Consider the following 19311-nt stretch of genomic DNA (forward strand, 5'->3'; position numbering starts at 1 on the left):
TGCCTGAACTTCCCTAGAGGTCCGGCGGGTGGGAGAGGAAATGGGAGTAGGAAGAGAACGTGCTGTGCTAGACCTTAGATGGGTATAAATGGCTCATCTGTACCACAGATGAATTATGAGCTTTTGCCCCTCCCCATGGTAACTTCCTCATTTCCAGTGGTGCAATTTGAGTTTGTTTTTGTGACCTATTTCCCCAAGTCCCGTGGGAGAAAATGGGTTCTCTTTTGGAATTAAAGGAGTTTTTTTGGTGAGCCTGTTGCTGAAAGTTGATTTGGAGGCTGGCCAGTTTTTCTTCTTCTCACTTCCTCCAGGAAGGGTGTAAGATTTAGGACTAGCGTGCATGGGTAGACTGCAGGGGGGAAAAGAAGTACTATAATTATATTTTTAACAAAGTAAGAACATAAAAGAGGTAGGGAGAGATAATGCCCACCTTGTTAGAGTTCAGGGGTTGACGGTATCATGAAAAACTTTAATAAAAAACTTAACATGGAAAGAGAGAGAGAGAGATAGAACCCCCCCAGCAGTAATAAAAGGTAAAGGTACCCCTGCCCGTATGGGCCAGTCTTGACAGACTCTAGGGTTGTGTGCCCATCTCACTCAAGAGGCCAGGGGCCAGCGCTGTCCAGAGACACTTCCGGGTCACGTGGCCAGCGTGACAAAGCTGCATCTGGTGAGCCAGAGCCGCACACGGAAACGCCGTTTACCTTCCCGCTAGTAAGCGGTCCCTATTTATCTACTTGCACCCGGGGGTGCTTTCGAACTGCTAGGTTGGCAGGCGCTGGGACCGAACAACAGGAGCGCACCCCGCCGCGGGGATTCGAACCGCCGACCTTTCGATCGGCAAGCCCTAGGCGCTGAGGCTTTTACCCACAGCGCCACCCGCGTCCCTTTTAATAATAAAATACTGATGTATTTTATCAGTAATACTGATGTAGAATAGAATGTCCCTATTTTTACCTGAGGAATGTTGGAGGGTATTTTCACCTGAGGAATGTTGGAGGGTATTTTCACCTGAGGAATGTTGGAGGGTATTCTCTCATCTCAACCTAAGAATATTATGTTTTTATATGTGTTGAAAGCCGGATCTGGCCCCTGGGCCTTAGTTTGCCTACCCATGCTCTAGTTCATCATCCTCATTTCAAAAGCATCCAATCTGATGCCTCCAGGAAGTCACATGGGCACAAAAGCAATAACTCCTGCTGAACATGGCGGTACTATACAGCCATCATGATTAAGAGTCACTGATAGGTCTAGCCACAATTAATTTGCCCAATCCATCTAAGCACATTCAACATCATCATCACAGCTTGTACCTGTTAATTATATACATTAATCATGCAGTGAAGAAATGCCTGCCTAGTTACAATTATTTATTTCTCTCTTCGTTGGTGCACGTGCATTTATTTGCCTTCTTTTTTTAGAAGCTGTAATCTTCAGGAAGACAGTGATTCAGCTTCTTTAACTGAGGTCAACCTAGTCAACTGAATTTGTGTTTTATTGTCTTTTATGTTGTATCTGTTTTTATGATACTGTTTTCATGTTGTATTTCTTGCATACTGCTTAGAGCAGCCTTTCTCAACCTGTGGGTCCCCAGATGTTGTTGAACTACAATTCCCACCACCCCTAGCTAGCAAGGCCAGAGCTCAGGGATGATGGGAGTTGTAGTCCAACAACATGTGGGGACCCACAGGTTGAGAACCGCTGGCTTAGAAGTTATTACAAATTAAGTGGTATAGAAATGCTTTTAAATAAATAAATGCCCACCTACCAACCTACACACAAGAGCTTTATCGAAAAGAGGTAATACCATATTTTTTGCGGGACCAGCTTTGTAGCTGTAGTTATATGGAAGCATCCAAAATGAATTTAATTCTTTGTTGGGTAGGAAAAAATAGCTAATAATAGGTATATAGAGAAATGAAAATTGATCTCATATGCAATGGTTTCCATTTCTTTCTCACTCTGACCTGTTTCTTTCCTTTCTGGGATATAATAGTATATGTGAAATCACTGCTTCTGTGTTTTGGTTCCTGAAATGGTCAACTTGACCTACAGACCTATGAACATGCGGAGGGATTTTTTGCAGGTTGTCTCTAGGGGAACCCACAAGGTTCTGAGAGATCTCTTTGCCCCAACCTGATGGAATTGCTTTGAATGAAAAGCAAGCTTGTTTTCTCCTGCTCTGGACAGTAGGACTTGAACCAATGAGTTCAAGTTACAAGAAAGGAGATTCCGAGTAAACAGAAAGCAAGAACTTTCTAACAGTAAGAACTTGCTCAACAGTGGAATGGTTGTCAGCATCCTTGGGTCAAAAGCCCAGTTGGATTGTCTCCTTCCAGCCATGCTACTGTGAAGATCCATTGACCTCTGGCTCCGACATAAATCAGTGACTCAAGCCTCTCAGACTTGTGCACACTATATTCAGCAGTGTAAACCACACAAACAGAAGAGGCTGAGGCTGTGGACGCATACTATGAACTATGGATTTATTAATCATAAATCAAGACAAAGAAACATGTTGTCTCTCCTTGCCGACTTCTCAGAGAGAGAATCCAACCAAATGCCATACAGCGGAAGTTCCGCTTACGCCAGCAAACTGTGCAGGAATGTAAACAGACATGAGACACGTAACAATCCCATGTCTGCAACTAAAGGTGGAATGGGAAATCCCAACAATGGTCTCCCTCAGGAAGTTGTGGATTCTCCTTCCTTGGAGGTTCCTACTCACGAGGTTGGATGGTCATCTGTCATGGATGCTTTAGCTGAGATTCCTGCATTGCAGGGGGTTGGACTAGATGACCCTTGGGGTCCCTTCCAATTCTACAATTCTATGCAATTCCTTTTCATTCAATAAGCTTGCTGGAGACACAGTTTGGCCTTCCTGATTTTTGCCAAGCGTTCATAATCAGCCCCGAGACACCTTTTTGAGACACGCATTATTGATCACAACATGAGTATTATCAGTTTCTTCAGACTTCACTTATATCCTTCCGGCAAACCAGACAATTCAATTAGATGATGTAGATGAATGATCTATTTTGTAACCATGACTTAATGAAATGCTCTGTCTGCAAGGACAAAGTGTGAAACTTGCTACGTACAAAGTGATAACAACCTGAATACCTCTGTTCACTTGCATCATAAATAAAGGCACCCTTTTTTAATGAAATACTGGGCTTGGGAATGCATTTTGCGGCCGCATTTCTTCATTATGTGTAACTTTGTTTATAGCTTTTAATATTGCATCCTGAGCTAGGGGCCCATTGATCACTAGATTTCATATGCTACCTTACATTGTGAATGTAAACTCTTTGGGAAAAAATCAGAAGGGATTTTGAAGTGATGATGACATGAGCAGAGTCCTGTCTCACCCTCCCATCCTCACAACAAGGAATACATTGTATTGTCTGTTTGGTACTTGCCATTTATTCAGAATATACCATCTATTATGAGGGGTGCCCACATTTAAATTACAGCTTTTCCCTTCTGACTGTACCTGAGTAAGGGCTAGGAAAGTTTTGGGCCACCACTTGTGCATTCTAAAGGTGGAGGGGCGGTGGGGGTGGGATCTGTGAATTCTGTAGTTGGTGTTGTAGTTGTTTTGGGGAGGGGGGCGGGACTCCCTAAACCCTAGAAATTAATAAATGGTAGGATTTTGATTGTTTGGGATATGAAGGGAGAATACAAGCCGCAGAGGAATTCCAGGCCTATGAAAAAAACGACCTGACCAAGTGAGGGCCATTAAGTAACAATACAAGGCAATTGAGGGCCATTGGCAATGCAAGAGAATTGCCTTCCCCCTTGCCCTGAGGTGTGAACAGAGACGGGTTTGGAAGGTTGCCAGGGTAGCTGTGTGTATGACGTGGCAGGAAAAGGGGGTCTCGTAGCAAGGGGTTTGGGGAAGAAGAAGCAGGAAGAAGGCTGGAATCCATCTTGGGCAGGCTGGCTGAAGGCTGGCTGCACTGTTGTGGGGTACAATCCCCTCTTTAAATTACCAGGCTGTAAGATCTGGACTCCCTTCATGCAGACTGAAAGTGTAAATAGGTGAATAAACCATACAAATTCCGTAACAACACTGGAGGAACACTCATGTCTTGTCCATGACTCCAGCACATTTTAGATGTTTGCCGGCATGCTTTCTATACTTTGCATTCCACAAATTTAGTGGGACCACCAGCTGGTGTATCTTCAGTATGGGATTGCACCATTAAGTGCACAATTTTATTCTGGTTATCCTATATTTGGATGTATTGGAATCAGTCTCTAAATTCAGCAGTCCCAAGAGCTTGTGCCTATCTTTCCTTCCTTCCTTTAACTCCAGCTTCCTCTTCTGTCTGTTTAGATCAGCTTTCCCTACCCTGGTGTCCTCTAGATATTTTGGACTACAACACCCATCAGCACCTGCCAGGATGGATCAAGTTGGCTGTGGCTAATGGGAGTTATAATCCAAAACATATAAAGGGCAGCAGGTTGGGGGAAATTGATTTACATAATAAATTGTTACTACCAATCTTATGTTGCATATTGTACAGCACCTTGTGAAATTAAAGTTTTGGTTCCGATGGAATACCATGAACAACAATGGAAAGTATCAATTCCCCATCCCATGGGATGCCACAGGAGAGTCTTTTTGTAGGAAAGAGAAATACTAAAGGGTTGGTGCGCCGATTTTGGTCCTCCTTAGATTTGCTCCTCCTGCCAGAAGTTCAATCCCCGCCCCCGCCCCCAGAAGTCTGCTTAGGACTGACAGTCCATTAATCAGCACCCAGCCCTGAATACAAATATATATGGAAGAGGCAACCCCTCATTCCTGTTCTCTACTTGGTACTGGGGCAATTCCCATGGCCAGCTACTGTTGCAGAATCAGCTGCATAATGAACAACCATAAATTAACTACTTTCTTTGCTGCCTTCAAAATATGGGAGGAGCAGGCATGGAATGGAATGATGTGTTTGGAATGATGTGTAAAATAGACATGCTGATTCCCCCCTCCCATTACATTTGCATAATTAGTATGTCATACTTGCATGTTATGCTAATAGCAGTTGCCTGGATTGGAGTCTTGTGCAGACGAACTCTAAAGGTGAACCTGTTATACTTGCCAAATGTCCAATGAGTAGGACAACCAGCAGTATCCCTCTTGTGTAGAGTCTCTGCATAGAATGTCCCCAATTCTATTACTTGTTTGTTTTAAAGCAGGCATTGTGATTATCTGCAGCGATTGCCAGATCTGGCCAACTCTCTCACAGACGCAGTGGTGCAGCCACTCCTGTATGGTCGTTCGGCTTCTGCAGCTTCTACAGTCCCCAATTTCTTGACTGGTTGATCCTCGCAGAAGTACCTGCCAAGACTGCAGAATGGCAGTCTGGCTTTGGAGAGGGATGGACCTGGTTACTAAGTAGGCACTCTCAGATTCTGACGGCTGTGATGATCGCTATATACACTTCTCCAGCAGGAAAGGTCAGCTCAGTCCAAAGAAGGTTGGCTAATTTCCATGCAAAAGACAAAGAGGCTGCGGAAAATGTTGTCCTCCAGACATGAGATAGAATACGAGTCAGGGAATGTAGAGATTTTAACCGTTCGGACAGATGTCTGATCTGTACAGTCTAACCGGAATGGGAGCAGTTGCCATGGGATCTTAACATGTATATTTCGAGTTGGCAGTTTAACACCTTCATTATTAACTGAAACCAAGTGGAATTCTGCTGAGAAGGCAGATGTTACTTACAGTTCAATCACCTTGATTGTGTTAAATATTTATTTTCCAGTCCTGCCTATAGGCAGTCAGACATTACTTAGCTGCCACTCAATTTTCTAAAATTTTTTTGAAAAGGACCACTCAGTTAATATTTGAGTTTAATTAATTTCATTCTTACTTGTTCAGCAACAGCCATGGTTCTCCCAACCTCTGCACAGCTTTCTATACTTTCTGAAAACAAAGAGATGGGAGAAATGGGGAAATAAATGGGAATCAATAGTATGAGACAATCCTGCAGCAACTGAAAGCTCTTACCACATCGAGACAGGTTGCACTCAACACACGTGCAAACGTGTTACCCCAGAGATGTGGTATTTCAAGCTCTCGGGTGCAGAGTCATGCAATGCCTTATGAAAGTTGAACCATGTTTTTATTACTTCGATGGAGGCATGTGGATTAGCAAGAACCATTAAGTCCCAGTTAGGGTTCAAAAGGGACGCAGGTGGCGCTGTGGGTTAAACCACAGAGCCTAGGACTTGCCGATCAGAAGGTCGGCGGTTCGAATCCCCGCGATGGAGTGAGCTCCCGTTGCTCGGTCCCTGCTCCTGCCAACCTAGCAGTTCAAAAGCAAGTCAGTGCAAGTAGATAAATAGGTACCACTCCAGTGGGAAGGTAAACGGTGTTTCCATGGGCTGCTCTTGTTCACCAGAAGCGGCTTAGTCATGCTGGCCACATGACCTGGAAGCTGTACGCCAGCTCCCTCGGCCAATAAAGCGAGATGAGCGCTGCAACCCCAGAGTCGGTCACAACTGGACCTAATGGTCAGGGGTCCCTTTACCTTTAGGGTTCAAAATAAATTTGTTAGGGATTACAGACACCAAAATGGCACAAGAGAGAACAACGGTTGCACAGGTTGAATCCCCAGAGTGGGATAATAACAGAAAGTGACTTGATTAGTTTAAATAATACATAGACTATACAAATTCGGCATTGCCTGGACCAACAGCTTATCCTGGACCTATTTTTCTATGACACAGAAAAAAGATGGAGGAGCAGGGGGATATTACTGTTGCCGTAGAAGAGGTACAGGGAAACTTTGGGCATCCAGATGTTGTTGAGCAACAGTGCCCACTATCCCTGCTTTCTGGGGCTGATAGTTGTAATTCTGTAACATCTGGAAGGCCACAGGTTCCCCACGCCTGCCATATAAAGAGCAGTGAGTGATGCAGATCTGGTAGGTGGCACTGGGGGCCTGCAGGTGCACCAGAGAAAGCATGAGTGGAAATGATGGGTTTGAGCCACACAAGGACAGGAAACGCAGTGAACTCTGGGAAATGGAGCAGATAGAGAGAGATCTGTTTTGGAGGATCCCAGGGATGTTCAGTGCTCTTGTCTCCTAGTGAAACTTGGAAGGTGCAGGTCCCCAGTGGATGCAGCAGGGAGTAAGGGAATCCAGTTTGGTATAGTGGTTAGGTGCCAGACTAGGACCTGGGAGACCAAGGTTCAAATTTCCACTCACCTATGAAGCTCATTTGTTCTTTATTTATTATTTAAACTTGGCTACTGCTTTTTCTACATAAGTGTGCCCCAACAAACGACAGAATAGTATAGAAATGAAATACTAAACAGGAATACATATCAAAACATTAGTATACTAAGCAGTCTAGTACCAGTTAATTGCAATTATAATGGCATAACATTGTGGATATGTGCATGCAACACACATTTTGTAAACACATTACAAAATAATCAACAATATTTTAATATGCTCAGTATCTTAACGCTCGGTTTGCATATTTGCTAACTTTTGTTTTGATTTTATATCTTGATATAAAGAATGACAACATCCCTGCTCTCTCAGTATTCAGGTTACCATAAAGTTCTATTCCAATCCATGAAGTCAATGATAAGTATGCAAAAGGAAGTCTTATTTCACATCCTGAAACACAAAACTGAAGAGATTGTCTGGGGCAGAAATTCAAAGTCAGTGTTTTACTTTTTACCTCAGGACTCTTCTCTTGTTTCGTTCATCAGCAGCTCTAGACTGAGCCAAGCTCATGAATAAACCCATCTCATTATTCAAATTGATGACTACATATCAGGCGTCTCGGGCTCTGTTTCTGCTTTAATAAATGAAGGCAAGAGGTTTCAGACACGGCTTTGTGTTGCGGTAGAAATGGACGCAGCAGTACTTTTTCAGATGTGCCCCAACACAGGAAAACAGGGAATGAGATACAAGTAGACTTTGCTGTAACTTGTATGAGTGACTGAGCTCTTAGAATTGAATTCTAGTTAAGGGTCACTAACCAAACCAGTATAAATTAATTCTGCTTGTTTATTTGAATTGTAAAGTCCATGTGCATAGTGAACTGCAAGGATAGCGTGCAACCCTGTGCTTTTGGCCTACAGGGTTAAATCTGAGAGACCCACTTCAAGTCCCCAAGTGGCGATGACAGTGGCATGGGAAGCACAAAATTGTTAGGGGGCACAAAATTTCAACACCCGGTGCTGCCTCAATACAGTTGTGCACTTCTGTTGCTGGGCTCCACTGAAAACGGCTTCTCCATGAGAACCAGGGAGTGACCTCTCCAGATAAGGGAACAACTCTTCTTATCTTTGTGGCTGTGCTCTTCCGGGTGGATGCCATTAGGCAGTTGACTGCTCATACGTACTCTGTCCGTTTCCCTCCCTCCCACTCCCCTCCTGCGTGGCCTCGGGAGCTGGCAACCCACGGTATGCCACTGACCAGCGGCGTTCACTGGACTACAATGGGTTGAGTGCAGTCTTCTCAGCCTGACCACATTTCACAGGACAGTTACGAAGATACTAAGGGGAGGGCATGTAAGCCGCTCTGAGCTCCTTTAAGGAATGGTGGACAGGCGAATGGTAACCTTGCACCTGCTTCTTGGTATCTCATAGGCATTTGATACCATTAACCATGGTATCCCCCCTGGACTGGCTCTGGGAAATGGGAACTAGGCCCCCTGTACTACAGTGGCTCCAATCCTACCTTAAGGAGAATGCCTTTTAGCCCAGCGGCTATGTTATGAGGGTGCCACAGGGAACTCTCTTTGGTGCTATCTCATGAAGCTATCACATGAAGCCATCGGAAGTGGTCATTAGGAGTTTCGGGATGAGGCGCCATCCATATGCTGAGGACACTTGGCTCTATTTCTCTGTAACATCTGTATCAGGAGAGAACGTGCAGTCCCTGGACTGTTGCCCAGACTTAGTGGTGAAATGGATAAGGAAGAACAAGCTGCACTTGAATCCTGGTAAGATGGAGTCACTGGGGGGTGAGCCATCCCTGTATCTGATTGGTCAGCTGCCTGCTCTGGATGGGGTTGCCCTTCCCCTGAAGGAGCAGGTTCACAGTTTGAGGGTGCTTCCGGATCCGGCTCTGTCACCGGAAGCTCAGGTAGCGTCTGTGGCTAGAAATGCCTTTTATAGACACTGCTGGACCGGGAAAGGTTTGCTGCAGTTGTTCATGCTTCAAGACTGGAGTACTGCAATGAACTCTATGTGGGGCTTCCCTCACGCTTGATCCAGAAGCTGTAGCCGATGCAGAATGCTGACTGGTGTGAGGCCTTGTCAGCATATAACACCTGTGCTCAGAGATCTGCACTGGTTGCTGATTTGCTGTCAGGCCAAGCTCAAGGTGTTACTATTAGCATATAAAGCATTTTACAACTGGGGGCCAGTTTAGCTAGGAGATTGCCTTCCCCTACGTGCACCCACTCGACCACATGCTCCACTCACAGGGGTCAAGATCAGGGTCCCTTTTTCTCCCATTCACTTTGTAAGAGCCATTTATGTAACTCAGAGCTTTCCAAACTGTGTGTCACGATATTTTAGTGTGTTGGTTGCAGTGTGTACGAATGCTCTCCACACTCCTTCTGGGGCTGAAAAGGGGTTAGTTTAACCTCCGGTTTGCTAGTAAACCTGAATTACTGTGTCATGAAATGATGCATGTCTAAACAGTGCGTCACTGACATGAAAAGTTTAGAAAGCTCTGATGTTAATAATAACAATAATTATAATTTTAGTATTTATACCCCTTGGTTGCCCTAGCCACTCTTATCACCAGAATATTTGGCCCCTAGTCATAGCTTGCAAAGAGAGACTCAGAACCAAAAGGGTAAAAGCTGCCATCCCACTTAAGTGTGCCAAGGCCACAACTCCAACTGGAAAAGCTGGGTAATACTGCAATCTGGGTAAGCCCAAACTGGCTGGATTGCATGTATGTGTTTACTCTTTGCAATAAGGTACACATGAAATGCAAATAACTTAATTCAAGCGGAACAGAGCTAAATGTACTCTTACACTTTTTGAGCGCTAGCATACAGATTCAAACGTCATGTTTGTTCAAGGAAATCACTGCGGTTATAAGGTTGCTCAGGTCTTTCCTCCCTGCATAGGCTAAACTCGTGGAGGAAATGGGACCTCTGAGCCACTGGCCCTGCTCCCAGGGTCAAGATGATGTGTGCAAAGAGGTGATTGTGTGCAGGTGTCACCCTAATCCTTTGCAGACGTCATCTGTCTGTCTGTGCAGAAGCTGCAGGGAAGATGAGTGGGTGCAGTCCTCGCTAGAACTCCGTTCCGGCACCTCTCAGGTGGGCGCCATTGCCATTCTAAGAGAACGAGAGAGGTGTTCGTGGTGGGTTCCGGCACCTCTTTTTCTAGAAAAATAGCACCGCTCCTGTCCCACTTCTGTGTTTAGCTTACAGGTAGATGGAGCTCCTAAATGGGTCAGAAGTTTCTCTGCCATCAGAAAATATGTGGCTTAATTTATTCTTGCAGTGCACCTTTTTCACCTTGGGGAAACGGTCTCCACTTTGTAAGCAATGGATGAGTTGATGTTTCTAAGAGATCTCTTTAAAAATGCATGGCTTAAACAGTCCCTGCTTAATGTTATGCCTCTGTGCAGTGCCTCTTTGATTATTAATATCTGTCTATTCCATAGCAGGCAATTATTTCTGGAAGCAGCGGGTAGACAACCATCTGCTATGTGTAGAAAAGGAAGTCTATGGCACAGCCATACCCAGGCCATTCTGCACCAAAGGGTTGATTGAAAAGGTAGTTTATATGGTGTAGTCTTATAGCAGAGAACCTGTGGCCCTCCAGATGTGGGTGGACTACACTTCCCATCATCCATGACCATTGGCCATCCTAGCTGGGGCTGATGAGAGCTGGAATTGGAGTCCAACAATGTGAGGAAGGCTGCAGGTTTCCCCTCTGCTGCCTTATAGGATCGTATGTATTTGCTTCTACTTTAAATGGCTTCAACAGAGCTTTCATGTCTCTGTGCTAAGCATACTTTATTCCAGGAGCAAAGTACCAAGTGCAAATTACGTATTGATCTTTCCTACTCCCTGGGAGAGAGCTTTTGTTTTGGCATGTTTCTGTGATGGAAGTAAATTCACTTGGTGTTGACGATTTGGTGCCGTTACCTGTCAAGCAATGTTACCGGAATTCATGGCGACGGTTCCTGCTCACGTCGTGTTAATAGGAACCATCGGCTCCACTGAATTCGACAGGAAGTAAGGCTCAGACCCATAACAGCATCGTATGCAACTCTAGAAATGATAATTGGCCGACCACAGTGGCCTCCTGTGGCAGGATACTGAATTTGCTTGGAGTATGCCACTTCTAACATAAGCTAGTAAAGTGCCCAGGCTTAAGTTATGGCAGCTACACAATTCATACGGCAAATGTGGAAAGGTTTGATGATACACATTTTTTTATACATGCCTCTTTAAACACTATGTGCACACATCTGAGAACCCTGATTGGGCCAGGGACTTCAGACTTGCGTGTACAGATGCTTTTAGCATGCATGAATATGTATCTGCGTCAGCTGCACCTCAAGGCAGTAGGTTAGCCTAGGAGATGCATGTCAGGCTGCAAGGCTTCAGGGGTTGACCTGTGGCACCCTGTGCAATGCCAAAATTTGCACCACCACCCCGCCTCACTTGCATGCAATGATGGCCCCAAAGGCAAACTAACCACATGCTCCAAAGCTTATATTGACCCTGATTGGCATTTTCAGAAATTTGCTGGCCGTAGTCCCTGACAAATGCAAGTTGCCTGGAGTACTCCCTGCCACTTGGCAGCCCCTTAGATTTATTACTAATTAGGGATCTGTCTTCAGCTGCCCATACTTTCTCATCAGCAGCACCATCCCACACAGTCCAGTCTAAGTCATTATCAGTCTCCCAGGTGTCCCAATTCCAGTTATCAGGACTCCAGTCACGGGACTTAATGAGATTTCTGTGAGGGTCAGGCATGCAACCAGTGGCGTATATTTAGGGGAACAGTTAGGGCCAGAGGCTCCAGCTGTGAGGGCAATTGGGGGGGGGGAACATGAAGTGCACATGACGTCCTGACATTGCGCACGTGAGCATAGCTCCTTCCTCCCTAAGCTGGGCAGAAGCTTCCCGGCCTTTGAGAAGAAAGTGCCAGGCCTCTGACAGGACGTTGGAGCCCTCTTGCCTCCTTCCCAAATTTACTGGGAACATTTAGGGGACTAGACTTGTCTCCCTAGCCCACTGACCGCACACCACTGAATGCAACCCCTTTTAACCTGTCTGTGATGTCCTAACACAGCAAACGGGGTAACAGCCCTTTCACCTGCTAAATCCTCTTTGCCCTGCACACCTCCCAATGCCTAACGCAGCAGCGCCTGCTATTCTTTAAAAGCACTTATTTCATCAATTTGCCAGCATACTTTCTTCTGAGGAGCTCCCAGCTGTTTCCCCGTACCACAGAGTGCCATGAGCAGGACCTGTCCCAGCCCTGTCGCTGCTTTCTGCCAACCTCCCAGTATCTGCATGTATTAATAATAATAACATTTTTTATTTATACCCTGCCCTCCCCAGCCAAGGCCGGGCTCGGGAAGGCTAACAAGCAATAATAAAAACAAGTTGAATGAATACAACTTAAAAACAAGATTAAAATACAACATTAAAATATTAAAATGCAGCCTCATCACAGGAGGAGAAAGGAAAAAGGAAAAAGAAAGAGAGGGAGGGAATCAAATTGATTCCAAGCCAAAGGCCAGGCAGAACAACTCTGTCTTACAGGCCCTGTGGAAAGAAATCAGATCCTGCAGAGCCTTGGTCTCATGAGGCACAGCGTTCCACCAGGCCGGAGCCAGTGTTGAAAAGGCCCTGGCTCTGGTTGAAGCCAAACTAACTTCCTTAGGGCCCAGGACCACAAGGGTGTTGCTATTTATGGACCTTAAGGTCCTCCATGGGGCATACTGGGAGAGGCGGTCCCGTAGGTACAAGGGTCCTAGGCCGTGAAGGGCTTTAAAGGTCAAAACCAGCACCTTAAATCTGACCCCGTACTCCACCGGGAGCCAGTGCAGCTGGAAAAGCACTGGGTGAATATGCTCCCATGGCAGAGACCCCGTGAGGAGCCTTGCTGCAGCATTCTGCACCCGCTGGAGTTTCTGGGACAGCTTCAAGGGCAGCCCCACGTAGAGTGAATTACAGTAGTCAAGCCTGGAGGTGACCGTCGCATGGATCACTGTGGCGAGGTCGGGGCGGGAAAGGTAAGCTATTAGGGCCCCTCAATCTCAGCCAAATCTCATGACACTGGCAGAGTTAGCCAGTTCGATACTTGAGTCACTGGTGCCCAAACACCTGTGCTGAGCCAACCAAGGAGAGATGCAGCTCAGTGTCTTGTTGAGTAGACTTCTTCCCCTACCAGGGCAAATAATAATAATAATAATAATAATAATAATAATAATAATAATAATAATTGTACCCCACCCATCTGACTGGGTTGCCTCAGCATAATAAAACATCAAACCTTAGAAACTTCCCTAAACAGGGCTGCCTTCAGATGTCTTCTAAAAATTGTATAGTCGTTTATCTGTTCGACATCTGATGGAAAGGCATGCCACAGGGTGGGTGCCACTATGGAGAAGGCTCTCTGCCTGGTTCCCTGTAATTTCACTTCTTGCAGTGTCCGGTCTGAACAATAGGAGTGGAGACACTCCTTCAAGTAAACTGGGCCAAGGCCAGTTAGGGCTTTAAAGGTCAGCACCTACACTTTGAATTGTGCTCGGAAACATCCTGGGAGCCAATGTAAATCCTTTAGGACCGGTGTTATATGGTACCAGCGGCTGCTCCCAGTAACCAGTCTAGCTGATTGGTTGTAGTTTCCAAGTCAGCTTCAAAGGTAGCTCCATGTAAAGTGCATTGCAGTAGTCCAAGCAGGACATAACCAGTGCATGTACAGTTTGGACTCAATGGCAATAACAGCACAGGTGGAGGGAAGTTCGGTGTTCTTATTAATTAATAGCGCAGGCAAAGCAGTGAAATAGTCTTTAAGCAAAATAGCACAGCATGAAGTTAAACTACTTCGCCATTCTATTACCAGGAGCTTCAGCAAACAATAATAAAGAGACTCCAGCTGGCTATAAATAAATAAAAATAATAAATAGACTCCAGCCGAGCAGAGCACTCTTGCTCGGGACCACATCGAAACTCAGGAGTCAAACACCATCTGAGAAATTTATATGCTCTAGACCTTTGGTGGCTGGATGCTGGCTGACCTAATATCTCAGTTCCTCCCACCTGGTAAGCTAAGCCGATATACAGGGGCCAACTCCATTTATCAACCCTGCAGTGCACTATTGCCTGCAGACACTCAGCCTTCATTTGACCCACAAGTGGATCTTCCCACATCCTGCTGCCACTTATCCCTGGAACCCAAACAGTAAACCAAACCCAAAATCCTTCCCAGTCTCAAAGGTGCCAATAACCAGTGAGGGGAAAATTGTACAAACCAATACCTATCTCAAAATATAGGTTTCCCCTACATAGGGATAAAAATCTGTCTGTCTGTCTATCTGGGTTGGGGAGAGGGTACACAAAAATTCAGGGAAAAGATTTTTGATAAATCACAACTACAGAATAATTCCACAGACTGGATGATGCTCAGTTAGCCCAGCAGTGGGCAGACTTCTCAAGCACAAATATTTTTCCCACCAAAGGATTTTCACAGAAGGCTCTGTAAGGCTCAAATACAACGTTTTTTAAAAAGGTGTCAAAGGGAAGGTAGTTCTCTCCCTGCCCCTTTCAGTTGTATATTTGTGCTGAGAGAGTAAGATGACACACATGAGATAATTTTACTTCAGGATATGGGCAGTAACAGAGACAAGAAAACATTACTGAGTGGAAATAAATGTATTACTGTTTCAAAATCTTTCTATATATCGGCAAGATTTCTCAGTGAAAGTGGTGGGTGATATTACGTCCTCAGTACTCAAAATAGGAGGGAAGCGGCAGTTTTATTTGAGAGCCCCTTCATCAACCCCTCCAATTTTAGTAAAGTAAGTTGTTTCTTGTAGCCTTCTAAAAACTAGTAACTGCCTATGGGGTCATCACAAAAAGTTAGGGGCCAGCCCCCTTCCTCTCTTTCAGACCCTCCCAGTGTCCCTTTTTTCCAGGGACAGTCCCGAATTTACAGAAGCCACCCCAGTTTCTAATTTGATCCTGGAATGTCCTGTTTTTCCTTAGGACGTCCCTATTTTCATTGGAGAAATGTTGGAGTGTATGGAGTTATGCGATCCCTGAGCCAAGGAGATAAGTCACTATTCTACCTTTAGAAGACACCTGAAGGCAGCCCCATATAGGGAAGTTTTTTAAAAAATGTTTTATTATGTTGGAAGCCGCCCAGAGTAGCTGGTGCAGCCCAGTCAGATGGGCAGGGTATAAATGATAAAATTGTTGTTATGGAACAGGATGTCCCTATTTTTATTGGAGGAAAGTTGGAACGTATGCTTTTTGCTTTGAGGCCTGAGAGTCCCTAGCAAATATCTCCCCCAAATTTTGCAGCTATCTCTAGTTTTTGCTTTTGTTTTTGTTCATGATTTATTAATAATGCTGTGAGTTTATTAATGCTTTATTGATAATTTTTCAGTGAAATTATGGTTGCCCAATGTTCTGAAAATTTGAATTTTGAAAAGCCTTTCAAAAGATGCAGAATTTGCCAGATGACTTCTCTGCTATGTGAACATGTTTATATTAACTGTTTGAAAACTGGCTGAATTTGCATAGGTCACTTCATGTGAATAAAAAAGTGAGATTTTTGTTCATATAACAAACAAAACATTCAACAACATTACTCTCTTCCAATAACACCCCATTCAATCACAACCCATCACCGCTTCCTCAAACAAACAAACTGAAAAATAATTGGCCCCGTCTTCAGCAACCCATATTTCCATCAGTTTGTCATTTTAAAAAAGTTTTTTTTTTTAAAAAAGGAAAAGTTATCAGCGTTGTATCGCAAATGCCTCCTAATACGCACATTTTTCTATGGTTTTGCCTCATATGATTTTTCGCAAATCATCTTTCCCTAATGCATTTCTGTGTGCTTTTTTCACTCATATATCTGCTTCCATACAAACTTCACCCTAGTATATGAATTTTTGTTCACACTGCATGGCTAAAGAGCTGCATTGCAGAATTCTTATAGTGAGCGAAATTTGAAAGATGACTAAGCTTTGGTTTGCATACTGTTTCGGAAGTGTGAATTAGGTAGGCTTACATTTAAATGCAAACTGAGTTGAATATCTCAAGTCTGGACTCAGTGGAGTAGTTGAGCAAACCACCTGGGGACAGGCCCCCGTGAGGGAACCAAGGAACCTCACAGATTTATTTTATTTTATTTTGTAAAACAGCTGTTCAGCATTATAAAAACGTCTACAAATTACAGTTTAGCCTTCATCTGTATTCAGAATTTCTGCTTCCCCTTTGAACTCAGACAAAAGGCAGGATTGAAGGAAAGCGATGCAAGCAGCCACGACAGTAAAACAAAAAAGTTCCCACACGGCAGCAATTAACAGGATGCCGTTTAATATCTGTATCCATGGGCAACTGCGAAGTTGGGGACCGCCAACCTCAAAAACATTGGTCATGATCTCTGAGGCAAGCAACAGTGAAATTATCGCTATTATTTTCGTTTCACAATGCATAATATTCCAACAAAATTGATTCGCTGGCAGAATGACTCACATTTGCTGTGCATTTCAAAATGGAATAACCTTTTTTTTCATATTCAAACGTGTCCCCTGTTGTCAGAGGTTGAAAGATAGTCACTTTGGAAGCACAAAGCAACACAGTCAAGTCTGAGCAATTGCCCCCGTTATGTTAAGGATTTCGACCTTGCTGTCACAAATTTACATTCATAGTTTGTGCCTCAGGTAATGCAAAACAATGGACGCTCATGTAGGCAGCATGCCAGTCCGTTATTATAAAAAAAAAGGACAATGATTTTAGCAGTTTGGGATCCATGCCAAATCAGTCTTATTTCATTCCAGTGCATGCTAAAACAACAAGCCCTGTTTGTGATTTTAACAGATTTTGTTGCAAGGGTTGAAAAAATGTGTGCAGGGTGGGTTGTTGTTTTTTTATTTTTAAAAAAGAGTTCTCTCCTTACTTGTCATTTTGATGGACAACAGAACTCTCAGATGTTATACTTAGCTCCTGGTAGCACATCTAAAGCAGGATTCATCGTTTAGCAGCAGGGCACATACATTGCAACTACAGAATAGGTCCAGGCAGGGAAAGATTAGTGCTGCATCTTAAAAACATCTACCAAATCTCTGAAGAGGACTTACTCTGTTTCTGGTCATTGGCAACAGGTCATGTGGTTGCATAGTGCTCTTTGTATCATAAGATGCATTCACCCGCACCACTACACCCAAATAAGCATTGCTATGCAGATGCAGAAGGCTGCTTCTGTGCACTGAACAGCAAGCGCCGTAACTGGAAGGTATGTTTTGCATGCAGTAGTTCCAAGGTTTAATTTCTGGCAGCAATGAGCAGTCCCGGATTAAACTCTGTGGAGGCCCCTAGGCAGTCAAAATTGGGCCCGGGGGGGGGGGGGCCTCGCACTGTGATGCTTTCAAGCATCTAGTTGGCCACTGTGAGAACAGGATGCTGGCCTTTTCTTAGGTTCTTAAGGTAGAATAAACTTGTTGCATGACTTTTTGCATTCATCTTTTGTGGAATTTGATCATGTCAAAAAGTGCACATTCCTGGGGAAATCTGGAGTTCTGAAGCAGCAATGCAGGGTGGGAGAAGGAGAAAAGTAGAAATTATTAACCCTGGAGGGGGACCAAGATGTAGTATAACTCATACACTCCTACTAGGAAGGCTCTTTAAGGAGGACAGTGTTTCAAACCACTTTCATGTCCCCTTCCTCATGGCTCCCAGTGGTGGCCTAGGGGGGGACTTTCTTTCTTTCTTGATCAGAATATTTATATAACGCTAACCTAACCTACCTTGTGGGGTTGTTGAGAGGATAAAATGGGGAGGCCAGAACTACTGAGCTCCTCGGCTGGAAAGGTTGTGCACATAAACGTAGTAAAGAGAAGATCTGTCTTCTGTTCCATGGGTGTGCTTGTTTCTTCTCTCTTCCCCCTCGTTATTTCGTTTTCCCTTTTGTTTTTCTGCTTTACGGATGACAAGTCTGAGACCAGGCATGGGTGTAGCCAGAATTAATCTTGGGAGGGGGCAGAATACCCACCTGTCATCTTCCTCCATCTGGTTCTATCTAGCGGATTCAGAATGAAATGTTTCAACAACACTTGTTTTAATAATAATAATAATTTATTTAGACCCTGCTCATCTGGCTGGGTTTCCCCAGCCACTCTGGGCAGCTCCCAACAGAATATTAATAACACAATAAAATATAAAACATCAAACATTAAATTACTGTTTTAAATTACTGTCTACTGGGGTTGCCAACTTTTTTGCCCTGCGGGGCTCCTGCACTTGTACTACGTAGCAATAACAAAATAAAGTAATCTGTCACTGAGGATCCCAACACACACACACACACCCTAAAGGTAAAGGTAAAGGTACCCCTGCCCGTACGGGCCAGTCTTGACAGACTCTAGGGTTGTGCGCTCATCTCACTCTAGAGGCCGGGAGCCAGCGCTATCCGCAGACACTTCCGGGTCACGTGGCCAGCGTGACAAGCTGCATCTGGTGAGCCAGCGCAGCACACGGAAACGCTGTTTACCTTCCCGCTGGTAAGCGGTCCCTATTTATCTACTTGCACCCAAAGGTGCTTTCGAACTGCTAGGTTGGCAGGCGCTGGGACCGAACGACGGGAGCGCACCCCGCCGCGGGGATTCGAACTGCCGACCTTTTGATCGGCAAGTCCTAGGCGCTGAGGGTTTAACCCACAGCGCCACCCGGGTCCCATGGCCACACACCCTACATCCCAAATAAACTTCTCACAATCCTTAGGGTTTGAAAAAAATATCTTCTAGTTAAAATCTGACTGCTGGCACTAGTAAACTTGTTGCCTCAGGGTCAAGCAATGTGAATCTTTGCTTGTGTAGATTATTTAAAACCATTTATAAACCACTCAGTACTTTTAAAGAACACACTGTGTACAATGTAAAAGATAATATCAATAAAACAAAAGTACAATGCAAAACCAGTAAAACAGCAGCATAGAAGCATGTTAAAACCAATAAAAGCGGGATTTCAGGGAATTCAAACAAATAAGCACAGGATCCAAAGGTGGAGCCATGATTTATGTCAGCGGGCGGCAGGACACTAACCTGTCGTCATCCTCTGTCT

The sequence above is a fragment of the Podarcis muralis genome, chromosome 1 (assembly GCF_964188315.1).
Source record: "Podarcis muralis chromosome 1, rPodMur119.hap1.1, whole genome shotgun sequence".
Taxonomy (NCBI): Eukaryota; Metazoa; Chordata; class Lepidosauria; order Squamata; family Lacertidae; genus Podarcis; species Podarcis muralis.